This window comes from Mustela erminea, chromosome 7, assembly GCF_009829155.1.
Source record: "Mustela erminea isolate mMusErm1 chromosome 7, mMusErm1.Pri, whole genome shotgun sequence".
Classification (NCBI taxonomy): Eukaryota; Metazoa; Chordata; class Mammalia; order Carnivora; family Mustelidae; genus Mustela; species Mustela erminea.
In genome coordinates this window covers 33,766,518-33,782,740 of record NC_045620.1, presented here as the reverse complement: position 1 = coordinate 33,782,740, position 16,223 = coordinate 33,766,518, and the positions used below count along the sequence as shown (strand labels likewise).

At 38.4% G+C, this 16,223-nt stretch overlaps 1 protein-coding gene across 4 annotated transcripts in view; it reads right to left on the bottom strand.

Moving 5' to 3' along the window:
- Positions 1–16,223, bottom strand: part of PLCB1 (phospholipase C beta 1) — a 688,962-nt gene that overhangs the window by 420,885 nt on the left and 251,854 nt on the right. The window lies entirely within an intron of this gene.

Here is a 16,223-nt window from a genome sequence, read left to right as displayed (position 1 = left end):
AATTCACAGACAATGTAGTTATCATTTCTAAAAATGTAAAGATTTTGATTTTTTCGTTTTAACATACTTTTGCAAAACCCAAAGATCATCTTTGTAAAAATGACAAAGAGAGAACAAAGAGAGCTTTCAGAAAGTGCTCCATTAATAGATAAGAGACTGCCATTCATTACTCACTACAGATTTTAATAAAGTAGGAATTTACATAATTCTGTGTTCACTTCTCAGGCCTTTTTGGGGCAGGTGAATAGAAAGCCATGATCTGCATGCTCCAAAGATCATCCGATGACCACTTTGCACCATGTAGTGCTTGACGCTTGGAAGTGACATGACGGTTGGAACAGAGCAAACAGGAGCTAATGCAGGGGGCACGTGATCAGGGAGGCAAAGCCACACAAAGTGATGTACAATCAGAGTTTATTAGGTCGATCCATCTCACAGCACTGCGGAAGCTAATGAGGAAGTCTACGGAAGATTGGTACCATTGCATCCCCTATTGGGACCCATGTGACTGTAGCTCAGAACTGGCAGCTGGGAAAGAAAGATATGCATGACATGGGAGAGAGTGAGAGCAAACAGACACGCAAGTCTGCTCTCACCACCTCCAGTCTTGACATTGCCATTGACCTGAAGAAACCACTGGCACCCTTCATGAGGGAACTGCCCACAAACTTTGGCCTTAGGCTTGATGGGAGAGACCCAACAGGAGCTCAAGGACAGCAAGGTACAGACCCATTCCAGCCGGGTGACTGTAGATTGGTGACACCCTGTGTATGATGCCAGTGAGCAGCCTGGTTTTCCTAGACACAGGTCTGTCAGCCCATTAGAGTATACGCCAGGACATCCTGCTAGACTGAACTATTATTCACAAATAAAAAATGGACTTCTAATACTTGACAAATTAGATTTTCTCTCATAAGATTTTCCACTCAGACATTCTGTCTTCTTACAAAGTATATGGGACTCCATTGAAAATAGGAATTAAATAACAAATCGGTGAGAGAATCTGATTAGACTATATACAATTTCATGGGCACATCTATTAAGATTTATTGAGTTGAATAATAACTATTTGTCTAAATGTAAGGTGAGCTCTTCTACAAGATATAGCATGTCCTGTTCAGTGTTGTGGTTCTAAAAAGAGGCACTCACCAAAAGATAACAAATATATGAATTCATTGATGAATAAACCCAAAGACTCTTCTGATGTGAAACTGAAAAGAAAATAAACTGTTGGGGCAATTAAGTCCCATCACCAGGATCAAGTCAAGGAAGAGGGAGAGAGAGAGAGAAGAGACAGTAAGGATGATGCCCTTAAAGTTCTCTTCCTCCCTGGGTTTTCCAACAGCATCATCTCTTAGCTGACCAATTCTTCTTCCTCAGACTGTTTAAACAAGGCCCATAAACCCAACACAATCGTGCCCAACATGATTTGTATAATTTCCAGTAAGTCTTTATGCCTATCTTTAATTCTTCAAGACTTGTTTCAAATGCTCAGTAAGAGTCCTTACCGACCAGGCTAAATGACAGCACTGTGTCCTCGACTCTTTCTTCACACATTCTTCCAAAGAGCCAAAAGTCTCCTCCCAATCCTATTCAAGGGACTATACATAAAATGTGCTCCCTTATAAGCTTATTTTACCTGTTCATGGGGACATAGGTCACTTTCCAAAGGGACACTGAGGGGCTTAAATAAGTGAACATATCTTTGCATCCTCCACAGTTTCTGTGACCATGTTGTCTTCAATTTTTTGTTGAACCTGTGGAATTTAGTTTTATGTAGGAAAGTCAACCTCGTAACATATAACTAGAGCAGATTTAGTTATATGTTTACATTGAAAAGACCTTTCCTGTGAATATTTGGCCTTATTTTCTCTCCACCCAGAACTTACTGTACTATAGACCTATGTAAGTTGTTTTAAATCATTTTGGAGGTAAACACAAATTAAAGGATAAAAAGAACAGAAAATCTCCTTTGTCACACCATGTGTTCTCATTCTCTTGGTTTTCAAAATATAATTCAAATGCTCAGAATACCTTGAACTCAGAAGTAGCTAAACACACATGGGTCAAAGGGAACTTCAAACAAATCATACCTGTGTTTTGGAGCTTCATTAGCTTGCAGGGTATTTTTAGTGTTCTCTCAAGGAATAATGAAAGAGAGGGAAAGGGCAAGCTTCAGAAAAATAAAGATACAGATGTTGGTGAAGAAGGGTGTGAAGAATATTGATGGAATAATTTCTCTGACTATAGAGTGTAGTGTCTCCAATGTACTCTGTGGTCCTGAGCAATTTGCCTATGCCAAAGGATTAAGCAGCAGGAGACATAGGTCAGATTGAAAACCCTGGTTCTTAGTTCTCACTCCCAATAGCCATCAATATCTTTCTGCAGGGTAGTATCCTATTACATAAAACAAAACAAAACAAAACAAAACTCTATCATGGTGTAGAAGACCCTACTGGTGCTCCATATCATATCAACCATTCATATGGTCACCTGAAGTTTAGGTGGATAGTTCCATAGTTTCTGGCACCTTCTTCCCTCAAACACCCAAAGTCTCTCAGATGGTCCCCAAGGAGGACTGGGCCCCAGTTGCCCACTTCTGTGACACACTCACCAATGTGCCCTTTAATGATCTTTTCATTGTTTCACTGTCCCCACTCCACTCACTGTAGTTCTTGAGCTCACACTGCCTAATAGACTTCTTATACCCAAATTCCGGTCTTAGGGTCAGATTTTGAGGAAATCCAAAGTAAGACATAGGGTAAGAAGCAGAAAGCAATTAACTGTTTCATCAACATCATTCTCCAATTCTAGATCTCATGATGTTTCCCTGCCTTATCAAATTTTGAACGATAATTTTTAAATTCCAGCCCCAAGACTCAACTCAGTAATCTATTTCCTCTCCTTTCTCTTCACTGCAGAGAAATAAAGCACATACCCAAATTCAACTAAAAATGCTCAATAAACTGCAGGCAGCATGAGCCATGTAGGGACAGTTCTTTCATGAATGAATGAATCGTTCGATCAATGGGGCATGTTCATTCGCATTTGGAAATTTGAAGTAAGCAATTCAAACATGATTGCAACTTACTCTTATCACATCAAATACTCTTATGTGGACAAAATGAATATGTTGCTAATGTTCATTAGCCCATGATAAAAATAGAGAATTCCCAGCTCTTCTCAATGGGTGATTAATTAGCAAATGAAAATTGCTCTAGGGCAGGGCCTCTCAAACATATACCACTTGCCTGGGGATGTTATTAAAATGCATATTCTGAGTCAGTAGGTCTGGGTGGGAGCCAAGATTCTGCATTTCTAATTAGCTCCCAGATGCTGCTGCTGGTGCAAGGACCACACTTTCGGTGGGAAAATAGGAACCTGGGTAGTCCAGAGGTAGCCAAGAGCCACCTGTGGCTATGCTTATTTAAAATGATAAATCCAGTTGCCTTAGTCATCTTAGTCAGGCTTCAAGAGCTTGATTACATTTCTAGAAATCCAAAATGTTTCATTGGATAGAATTGCTTTTAGCACTGTCGAAGGGTTCTCAGATATTTTACCTTTCTCTGATTTCCACTTTTTAAAATCTTTCCTTCCTATCTTCCCCATTCCCCACTCCCCTGCAATACACAGCACCATGTTGGTTGGAGTTTTTCCTTTTACATTTTCATAAGGATTCTGAAATAGGGGTGCTCAAGGTCATCTTGTAGATACATTTCTTCTAGCAGAATCAGTTAAAAAGCCATAGGCTATTAAGACAATATACCCTCCATAACTACCTTTATTTCTAGCCTGGAGTCATCATCGTCGTCTTCTTCTTCTTCTTCTTCGTCTTCTTTTATGTATGTGTGTGTGTGTGTTTATCTATTTGTTTGTAGATTTGGTAAATGGTAGACAGACTGGGGCAAATACATTTAATTTGATATGGCTCAACTGTCTTCTTAGAATACTAACTATAGCAACAATCTTTATCCATTTTATTAACCAAACTAAAAATATGTGCAGAAATCCCTCATCCTCTTAAGTATCAAGATTGAGAAAATAGGACACTTCCAGTAAAAGAATTCTGATATTTGTCCTGAGAGCGTTCTCCCAATCTGTTTTCATGAAAATGATATTTTTTATTGACTACATAGAAATGTATTTTCTAATAGCTGAAAATACTTTAAAAATATACTTGTTTACTTCTCTGTTAGCATCTCAAGAAGTCAGGATTGGATATTTGATAGCAACCTTTCTGGAAAAAAACGATACATTCGGAGTTCAAATGCTGCATGAATTGCTGGATTATAATTAAATGCAATTCAGTTTAGGAAAACACAGTAGATGACAGAATACAATGTAGGCAACACTTCTATGGGAGGTGCTGGAGATGGCACCAGTTCAATATTCTAGCTCTTGAGTTTTAAAATCTAATTTGAGATTGGGAACTTTGCAAAAAATAAAAGATTCAGGATAGGTTCTCATGCTTTTGCTACTGCAAATAGAGGAGGATCTAAGAACGGGTCTGTCTACTGGGTGTCCGTCTGCAGATGTTAGTCCTTTTGTATTGAGCTAGAGTACCTTGGATATTAAGCTAGAGTGTTTTGGAGGGGTATCTGAAAAGTAGCAATTAGTGACTGACTCAACTCTAAGATCTGTAAAAATTTAGTAGAACACTCAGCCTATTTCCTATATTTGACAAACCTTCTGTATTCCTTATCAAGACTGCTGGCAGAAGTAGAGCCTCATATTTTAAAATGCCTTTTCTTATTCACACTGATAACTTGAAAAAAGAAAAGCCCACACTGCTCACACATTCCATGCTCTTGTTGTTAAGTACAAGTTGCAACAATTCAAATGACCCTGGGACACCCTGCGTCTAATGACGGTTCATTATGGAAGGTATATACCCTGTCTCTGGCATGAGAGGAAATCAAGTAATACTTGATATTTTAAACAATAGGGTAGCACAAGAAAGAAATGGAGGAGTTTATTGGTTACAGAGGTTTTTTGTTTTTTGTTTTTTAACAGAAATTTCTTTTCTTAAAATTAACATCTAATGTATTATTTGTTTCAGGGGTACAGGTCTGTGCATCATCAGTCTTACACAATTCACAACATTCACTATAGCACATGCCCTCCCCAATGTCCATCACTCAGCCACCCATCTCTCCGAACCCCTCCCCTCTAAACAGAGGTAATACTAAAATAAAATCTGTATCAGTTTTTAGAAATCAAATTCATAAACATATAAACAATTAAACATTTCTAGAAAATTCCAAGGGATAGCTACGAAAACAAAATAAATTTAACATTTGCATAATTATCTACATAATTTGGTGAAAGTCTTTAGCAAACAAACAAATGTTGGAGCTGGAATTTCTCAATTTAATTCAAAACACTGGGTACATTACCTTTTAATATATTTATTTATATTTTTAAGTCACAGATTATCACTGTAGAAATTTTAAAACCTAATAAAATACATAGGAAGAAAAAAATTCTTCATCATGCCAAGACCCAAAGGTACCATTAACATGCTAATATGTTCCCTCCATGTTGTTTTTCTTGGCAAAATACATATAACTATAGATGTATTTCATTTAAAAAAATAAGGTCAAACTGGAAAACTAATAGTCAACTAAACAGACAGATAGAGACAACAGCTACAATATTTATAATCTTTAGGTGTCTGGTGTTACGCCCTTCATATGTGTTTCCTCATCAATCTTTGTGACGACCGCATAAGACAAGCAACTGTGTTATCTCTGTTTTACAGACAAGGAAGCACAAGGTATTAAATATTGTCTATTAGACTCCAAAGTATCCTCTGTTAGACTATAAAATCCTCTAAGGCAAGGAACAAAGGAAAAAAGAGACAAACCAAAAAAGAGACTCCTAACTACAGAGAACAAACTGATGGTTACCAGAGTTATGGTGGGTGGGGGGATGGGCAATACAGGTGATGGGGATGAAGGGGGCATTTGTCGTGATGAGCACTGAGTAACATATGGAAGTGCTGAATCACTTGTACACCTGTAATTAATATAACGTTGTACTTTATCTATACTAGAATTATGGTTTTTAAGAAAATTTATTAAGGTAAGGCTTGACTGCTCACCTGACTTCCCACTTCCCTTCTACTGCACAATTTGATCACACGTTCCACAGTCAATCACTGAAAATCTGATATTGAAAGGTCAGTTAGAAGAGGAAAACAGGGTTTTCTTGTGCACTAGATGGAGTTATTGTTCTCAGTTCTTTATTTCCTCACAACTGGGACCCTGTGGTGGGGTCTAGTAGGAAGCACATTACAACCCTGCCCCACTGATTTGGGGGTTGGTCATATGACTGGTTTTCACCAAAAGAATTTGGTGGAAGTAGGAGTGTTTCAGGAAGGACTCAAGGTCTTCAGAGTCAGGGAGGATTGTGTTTATCCTTTGGATTTCCTGTCACTGCCATGGGAGAGGAGCCTCAGGTAGGTTCGTGCTCCATCAAAGAAAGTATAGAGAACAGAAGAAATCATCTGAACCTAATGATAAGTGAAAAAAAAAAAGGCCAGATTCAAAAAAGTATAGCAGTATAAATTTATTATTTTTTAATTATGTTTGGTTAGCTGCTGTGTAGCATATCATAGTTTTCGATGTAGTGTTCAATGATTCGTTAGTTGTACATAATATTGTTACAATACAAATACAGTATATAAAATTATACTTTTTACTAATCAAAGTGTATTAAGTCAGAGCCAAGGGGTGGGTCCCATCCTTCATTCTTCTTGTCCCATTACTCTGTTCTCTTTGTCTTCATAGTTCATGTCACTCTTTTAATCAACTTTACTCATTTGTTGACTTACCTATTGTCACCTCTTGTCAACCTCTAATCTTAATAGAATAAACGTTCCATATCAGTATCATCCTTGACTGTCCTCACAGATGTCAAGTGTGGTTCAAGGGTGCTATATTTATAGACTTCTCTGATTGTTAATGTAAGTTTGTCTAGAATGGAGATGTAAGATGTATGACCATATAAAAGCCTGGGAGCACCAGCTCCAGTCATGGTCTTTAATTCTGTCGGGATCTTACTCATGCCAAGAGTGCAATGCGCAGCTGCATGTCCTCAGAGGGAAGTCATCTCCCTACCAGGTTGGAACCCCACCAATATGCCTTTCTTTTCCGCCGGTTCAGCCTCATATCTGTTGAGTTTCATGTATCAGCTCTGGCAGTTGGAACCACATAGTGAGTAGAGGCAGTTATGATCTCTCCCAATTGATCTAAAACCCACTAAAAGGCTACTTGTTTCTGAAATTTTTAAGTTTCAAAGCTCAACACTATATAAAACATTGTAAATTAGATTTGATAGAAAATCAAGTGTACGTTGGACTCTGGAGTACTTATTCAAACAGAACATGAAGGATTAGTGTTGGTAATGAAATCGTATGGTTATTAGCAACAGAAAAATAATTATTCTGACTATTACTAGAAATATGTAGCTTTCAAGTGTCCTGAACAGGTAGAGATATGTGTGTGGCATGGGCAGAAAAAGCTGATGAGTGGGGATGTAGTAATTTGTTCCTGTTGCTACACTGGATAATAATGTAGCTAAAAATAGACCCTAAGACAGTTGACTTCTTTACAGTGTGATTTTAGCTACTTAGATAAAAATGCTAATATGCCTAAAGGTGTAAAGTTTTCCAAAATTAAGAATCATTGTACCAAGTCTGTATTGCAATCTACTACCTACAGATTTATATTACAGACACGTAACTTTAAAACCAAACACCGTAATACCTCCAAGGCTCTTCTATAAATTATAAGAAAAATTGGTAAGAGAAGTCTAATAGTTATGTCACTGTAATCTTTAAAAGAAAGTAAATTTCCTTCACAATATATACAAATATCAAATCATTACACTGTGCAGCTGGAACCAATATAATGCTATATGTCAGTTATATTTATTTATTGAGGTATAACTCAATAAAAATTTTAAAAATAAAATAAATAAATAAATTTCTAATTTGGAACATTTTTTATAGCAACTATGTTAGCTTTCTGTTAATAGATTCACAAAAAGTTTCAAAGATAGTAGGGAGAATTCTCCTACTCCCCACATCCAGTTTCCTCAGCTGTTACTATCCTGCATGAGTATGACACACTTATTTTAACTACGGAACCAATATGAATATATTATTCCAAACTAATGTCCATACTTTATTTTAACCTGATCTCCTTTTATGTCCCAGGATCCCATCTGGGATACTACACTACACTTGGTCTTCGTGTCTCCTTGGCGTACTTCTCTACAATGAATGTTTGTTAAAACTTTCCTTGTTTTTGATGACCGTGACAGTTTAGAGAAGTACTATTCCAGCACTTTGTAAAATACCCCTTAATTTGGGTTTCCTCGATGATATTCTCGTGACTAGACTGAATCATCAGTTGGGGGTAGGAAGACCACAAGCTGAAGCGTCATCTTCATGATAGCATATAAAGGTTATATACCATCATCGTAACTTAATCCTGACATATTGACCTTGATCACCTGACTCAGGTAATGGTTATCAAATTTCACCAATATAAAGTTACTCTTTCTTCTTCTTTCCATAATGTTCTCTTTGGAAGACAGTCACCATGCAAAGCCATATGTAAAGGCTGGAGTTATGTTCTACCCTACTGAGGGGGCATTTTCTGCATAAATTATTTAGAATTCTGTATGGGAGATTTGTCTATTCTCTCCCATTTTTAAAGTTTATTTAATCATTTAATTATATCAGTGTGAGTTCACGGATATTTATTTTACATTCTGTACTATAATACAAATACTACGTTATTTATTTTGTTGCTCAAATGGTTCCAGCATAGACACTGAAAGCTCTTTCAGTTGGTTGTGGTATACCTTTGACATACCCTCATTTTTATGTTTGTTTTGAGTACCTCTTTACTGTTGGGAACGACAAAATGGCCCAGGCTCACCTTGAAAATCCCCTACCGGGGCGCCTGGGTGGCTCAGTGGGTTAAAGCCTCTGCTTTCGGCTCAGGTCATGATCCCAGGGTCCTGGGACTGAGCTCCGCACTGGGCTGTCTGCTCAGCAGGGAGCCTGCTTCCCTTCCCCTCTCTCTGCCTGCCTCTCTGCCTACTTGTGATCTCTGTCAAATAAATTTAAAAAGAAAAAAAGAAAATCCCCTACCACATCCAGAATCAGACATTTCTCCAAGAAGCTCTGGTTCCTTTTATTGGAGAATAGTCTTAGAAATCAACACCTGGGGGCGCCTGGGTGGCTCTGTGGGTTAAAGCTGCTGCCTTTCGCTCAGGTCATGATACTGGGGTCCTGGGATCCCCAGCCCTCCATCAGGCTCTCTGCTCAGCAGGGAGCCTGCTTCCTCCTCTTTCTCTACCTGTCTCTCTGCCTACTTGTGATCTCTGTCTGTCAAATAAATAAATAAAATCTTAAAAGAAAAAAGAAATCAACATCTGGGTACTGGGTATGTTTGTTTCTAGGTTCTGTTAGTGGGCAAGCTGAGAATGTCTACTAACTTCTGGATGAATACGTATCAATAATTGTTTCTCTATTACTCCATCAGCATCTGTACTTAACAATGGTTCACACTGATGTCTCATTTAGCATCACATGACTCATTTTAGTTTTACTCCTTGATTATCTATAACAAATTAAAGATCAGGACACTATGGACTGAATGTTAAGAAAATGACTTTATTAGAGCTATAAAGGCTTAGAAATAGAGTCCTGATTCTTTATGTGGTTCCCAGTATAATTTTTCCTACTCTGAAACATCACATCATCTATCTGAAATTCCTACCATGCAACACCATATTCCAATAATTCATCAAACAATCACTAAAAACTGTATTTTAAAATTAAATGAGGATCAGTCTGGCCAAGTTGATCCTGCACACAGAGCTGCTACAACTCTTGCTTTTTCTTGGGATGGATTATACAGTTGGTATAACCAAAGAACTGAATTTGGGCAGCCTTACTCTGTATTTTATCTACTTTCTAGTGCTTCCTTGGTGAGATTTCTTTCTGAAAAGACTCACGGCTTCTTGGGTAGACTGAATGACCTTTTGCTAAGCTGGAATACTGGAAGGCAAACGTCAAATCATCTGACACAGAAAAATAACTAAGCCCTGGTCTCCGCTCACAAGGAGATAAAACACAGTGTGTCATTTGCCTTCTATTGCTTCTCAATACGTAAATCTCGTCTTGAAATTATGGTGTTGAAAACACTTAATATTAATAAAGCATTTTTCCCCTGAATGTATGCATACTCTTTTATGACTGTGGCTACCATTTAAAATATTACCTGCCTTGTCTCCCCAGATTTTAAGGCTAGGCCAGTACCTTATCCCTAGGGAAGTTGAATGAATTTATGTTTTCCTTTAAAAACATATGACTTTACTAGAGAAAGATGGAGGCAGCTTTTACCACCATGTTCATCACTGATTTAAAACTGCACATTTAGGGGGAGGAGTCAAGATGGCGGAGAAGTAGCAGGCTGAGACTGCTTCAGCTAGCCGGAGATCAGCTAGATAGCTTATCTAAAGATTGCAAACACCTGAAAATCCATCGGCAGATCGAAGAGAAGAAGAACAGCAATTCTGGAAACAGAAAAACAACCACTTTCTGAAAGGTGTTTTCCTTTTTTTTTATTTTTTAATTCTTTTCTTTTCTTTTTTCTTTTTTTTTTTTTCTTTCTTCCTTTTTGAACCTCTTTTTATCCCCTTTCTCCCCCCTCACGATTTTGGATCTCTTCTAATTTGGTTAAAGCATTTTTTCCTGGGGTTGTTGCCACCCTTTTAGTATTTTACTTGCCCCTTCATATACTCTTATCTGGACAAAATGACAAGACGGAAAAATTCAACACAAAAAAAAGAACAAGAGGCAGTACCGAAGGCTAGGGACCTAATCAATACAGACATTGGTAATATGTCAGATCTAGAGTTCAGAATGACAATTCTCAAGGTTCTAGCCGGGCTCGAAAAAGGCATGGAAGATATTAGAGAAACCCTCTCGAGAGATATAAAAGCCCTTTCTGGAGAAATAAAAGAACTAAAATCTAACCAAGTTGAAATAAAAAAAGCTATTAATGAAGTGCAATCAAAAATGGAGGCTCTCACTGCTAGGATAAATGAGGCAGAAGAAAGAATTAGTGATATAGAAGACCAAATGACAGAGAATAAAGAAGCTGAGCAAAAGAGGGACAAACAGCTACTGGACCACGAGGGGAGAATTCGAGAGATAAGTGACACCATAAGACGAAACAACATTAGAATAATTGGGATTCCAGAAGAAGAAGAAAGAGAGAGGGGAGCAGAAGGTATACTGGAGAGAATTATTGGGGAGAATTTCCCCAATATGGCAAAGGGAACGAGCATCAAAATTCAGGAGGTTCAGAGAACGCCCCTCAAAATCAATAGGAATAGGCCCACACCCCGTCACCTAATAGTAAAATTTACAAGTCTCAGTGACAAAGAGAAAATCCTGAAAGCAGCCCGGGAAAAGAAGTCTGTAACATACAATGGTAAAAATATTAGATTGGCAGCTGACTTATCCACAGAGACCTGGCAGGCCAGAAAGAGCTGGCATGATATTTTCAGAGCACTAAACGAGAAAAACATGCAGCCAAGAATACTATATCCAGCTAGGCTATCATTGAAAATAGAAGGAGAGATTAAAAGCTTCCAGGACAAACAAAAACTGAAAGAATTTGCAAATACCAAACCAGCTCTACAGGAAATATTGAAAGGGGTCCTCTAAGCAAAGAGAGAGCCTACAAGTGGTAGATAAGAAAGGAACAGAGACCATATACAGTAACAGTCAACTTACAGGCAATACAATGGCACTAAATTCATATCTCTCAATAGTTACCCTGAATGTTAATGGGCTAAATGCCCCTGTCAAAAGACACAGGGTATCAGAATGGATAAAAAAACAAAACCCATCTATATGTTGCCTCCAAGAAACTCATTTTAAGCCCGAAGACACCTCCAGATTTAAAGTGAGGGGGTGGAAAAGAACTTACCATGCTAATGGACATCAGAAGAAAGCAGGAGTGGCAATCCTTATATCAGATCAATTAGATTTTAAGCCAAAGACTATAATAAGAGATGAGGATGGACACTATATCATACTCAAAGGGTCTGTCCAACAAGAAGATCTAACAATTTTAAATATCTATGCCCCCAACGTGGGAGCAGCCAACTATATAAACCAATTAATAACAAAATCAAAGAAACACATCAACAATAATACAATAATAGTAGGGGACTTTAACACTCCCCTCACTGAAATGGACAGATCATCCAAGCAAAAGATCAGCAAGGAAATAAAGGCCTTAAACGACACACTGGACCAGATGGACATCACAGATATATTCAGAATATTTCATCCCAAAGCAACAGAATACACATTCTTCTCTAGTGCACATGGAACATTCTCCAGAATAGATCACATCCTCGGTCCTAAATCAGGACTCAACCGGTATCAAAAGATTGGGATCATTCCCTGCATATTTTCAGACCACAATGCTCTAAAGCTAGAACTCAACCACAAAAGGAAGTTTGGAAAGAACCCAAATACATGGAGACTAAACAGCATCCTTCTAAAGAATGAATGGGTCAACCGGGAAATTAAAGAAGAATTGAAAAAAATCATGGAAACAAATGATAATGAAAATACAACGGTTCAAAATCTGTGGGACACAACAAAGGCAGTCCTGAGAGGAAAATATATAGCGGTACAAGCCTTTCTCAAGAAACAAGAAAGATCTCAGGTACACAACCTAACCCTACACTTAAAGGAGCTAGAGAAAGAACAAGAAAGAAACCCTAAGCCCAGCAGGAGAAGAGAAATCATAAAGATCAGAGCAGAAATCAATGAAATAGAAACCAAAAAAACAATAGAACAAATCAACGAAACTAGGAGCTGGTTCTTTGAAAGAATTAATAAAATTGATAAACCCCTGGCCCGACTTATCAAAAAGAAAAGAGAAAGGACCCAAATAAATAAAATCATGAATGAAAGAGGAGAGATCACAACTAACACCAAAGAAATACAAACTATTATAAGAACATACTATGAGCAACTCTACGCCAATAAATTTGACAATCTGGAAGAAATGGATACATTCCTAGAAACATATAAACTACCACAACTGAACCAGGAAGAAATAGAAAGCCTGAACAGACCCATAACCAGTAAGGAGATTGAAACAGTCATTAAAAATCTCCAAACAAACAAAAGCCCAGGGCCAGACGGCTTCCCGGGGGAATTCTACCAAACATTTAAAGAAGAACTAATTCCTATTCTCCTGAAACTGTTCCAAAAAATAGAAATGGAAGGAAAACTTCCAAACTCATTTTATGAGGCCAGCATCACCTTGATCCCAAAACCAGACAAGGATCCCACCAAAAAAGAGAGCTATAGACCGATATCCTTGATGAACACAGATGCGAAAATACTCAACAAAATACTAGCCAATAGGATTCAACAGTACATTAAAAAGATTATTCACCACGACCAAGTGGGATTTATTCCAGGGCTGCAAGGTTGGTTCAACATCCGCAAATCAGTCAATGTGATACAACACATCAATAAAAGAAAGAACAAGAACCATATGATCCTCTCAATAGATGCTGAAAAAGCATTTGACAAAGTACAGCATCCCTTCCTGATCAAAACTCTTCAAAGTGTAGGGATAGAGGGCACATACCTCAATATCATCAAAGCCATCTATGAAAAACCCACCGCAAATATCATTCTCAATGGAGAAAAACTGAAAGCTTTTCCGCTAAGGTCAGGAACACGGCAGGGATGTCCATTATCACCACTGCTATTCAACATAGTACTAGAAGTCCTAGCCTCAGCAATCAGACAACAAAAGGAAATTAAAGGCATCCAAATCGGCAAAGAAGAAGTCAAATTATCACTCTTCGCAGATGATATGATACTATATGTGGAAAACCCAAAAGACTCCACTCCAAAACTGCTAGAACTTATACAGGAATTCAGTAAAGTGTCAGGATATAAAATCAATGCACAGAAATCAGTTGCATTTCTCTACACCAACAGCAAGACAGAAGAAAGAGAAATTAAGGAGTCAATCCCATTTACAATTGCACCCAAAACCATAAGATACCTAGGAATAAACCTAACCAAAGAGACACAGAATCTATACTCAGAAAACTATAAAGTACTCATGAAAGAAATTGAGGAAGACACAATGAAATGGAAAAATGTTCCATGCTCCTGGATTGGAAGAATAAATATTGTGAAAATGTCTATGCTACCTAAAGCAATCTACACATTTAATGCAATTCCTATCAAAGTACCATCCATCTTTTTCAAAGAAATGGAACAAATAATGCTAAAATTTATATGGAACCAGAAAAGACCTCGAATAGCCAAAGGGATATTGAAAAAGAAAGCCAACGTTGGTGGCATCACAATTCCGGACTTCAAGCTCTATTACAAAGCTGTCGTCATCAAGACAGCATGGTACTGGCACAAAAACAGACACATAGATCAATGGAACAGAATAGAGAGCCCAGAAATAGACCCTCAACTCTATGGTCAACTAATCTTCGACAAAGCAGGAAAGAATGTCCAATGGCAAAAAGACAGCCTCTTCAATAAATGGTGCTGGGAAAATTGGACAGCCACATGCAGAAAAATGAAATTGGACCATTTCCTTACACCACACACAAAAATAGACTCAAAATGGATGAAGGACCTCAATGTGCGAAAGGAATCCATCAAAATCCTTGAGGAGAACACAGGCAGCAACCTCTTTGACCTCAACCACAGCAACATCTTCCTAGGAACAACGCAAAAGGCAAGGGAAGCAAGGGCAAAAATGAACTATTGGGATTTCATCAAGATCAAAAGCTTTTGCACAGCAAAGGAAACGGTTAACAAAATCAAAAGACAACTGACAGAATGGGAGAAGATATTTGCAAATGACATATCAGATAAAGGACTAGTGTCCAGAATCTATAAAGAACTTAGCAAACTCAACACCCAAAGAACAAATAATCCAATCAAGAAATGGGCAGAGGACATGAACAGACATTTCTGCAAAGAAGACATCCAGATGGCCAACAGACACATGAAAAAGTGCTCCATATCACTCGGCATCAGGGAAATACAAATCAAAACCACAATGAGATATCACCTCACACCAGTCAGAATGGCTAAAATAAACAAGTCAGGAAATGACAGATGCTGGCGAGGATGCGGAGAAAGGGGAACCCTCCTACACTGTTGGTGGGAATGCAAGCTGGTGCAGCCACTCTGGAAAACAGCATGGAGGTTCCTCAAAATGTTGAAAATAGAACTGCCCTATGACCCAGCAATTGCACTATTGGGTATTTACCCTAAGGATACAAACGTAGTGATCCAAAGGGGCACGTGCACCCGAATGTTTATAGCAGCAATGTCCACAATAGCCAAACTATGGAAAGAACCTAGATGTCCATCAACAGATGAATGGATCAAGAAGATGTGGTATATATACACAATGGAATACTATGCAGCCATCAAAAGAAATGAAATCTTGCCATTTGCGACAACATGGATGGAACTAGAGCGTATCATGCTTAGCGAAATAAGTCAAGCAGAGAAAGACAACTATCATATGATCTCCTTGATATGAGGAAGTGGTGATGCAACATGGGGGCTTAAGTGGGTAGGAGAAGAATAAAGGAAACAAGATGGGATTGGGAGGGAGACAAACCATAAGTGACTTTTAATCTCACAAAACAAATTGAGGGTTGCTGGGGGGAGGGGGTTTGGGAGAAGGGGGTGGGATTATGGACATTGGGGAGGGTATGTGCTTTGGTGAGTGCTATGAAGTGTGTAAACCTGGTGATTCACAGACCTGTACCCCTGGGGATAGAGTATTATGCCTCCATCAGAAAGGATGAATACCCAACTTTTGTAGCAACATGGACGGGACTGGAAGAGATTATGCTGAGTGAAATAAGTCAAGCAGAGAGAGTCAATTATCATATGGTTTCACTTATTTGTGGAGCATAACAAATAGCATGGAGGACATGGGGACTTAGAGTGGAGAAGGGAGTTGGGGGAAATTGGAAGGGGAGGTGAACCATGAGAGACTATGGACTCTGAAAAACAATCTGAGGGTTTTGAAGGGACGGGGGGTGGGAGGTTGGGGTACCAGGTGGGGGGTATTATAGAGGGCACGGATTGCATGGAGCACGGGGTG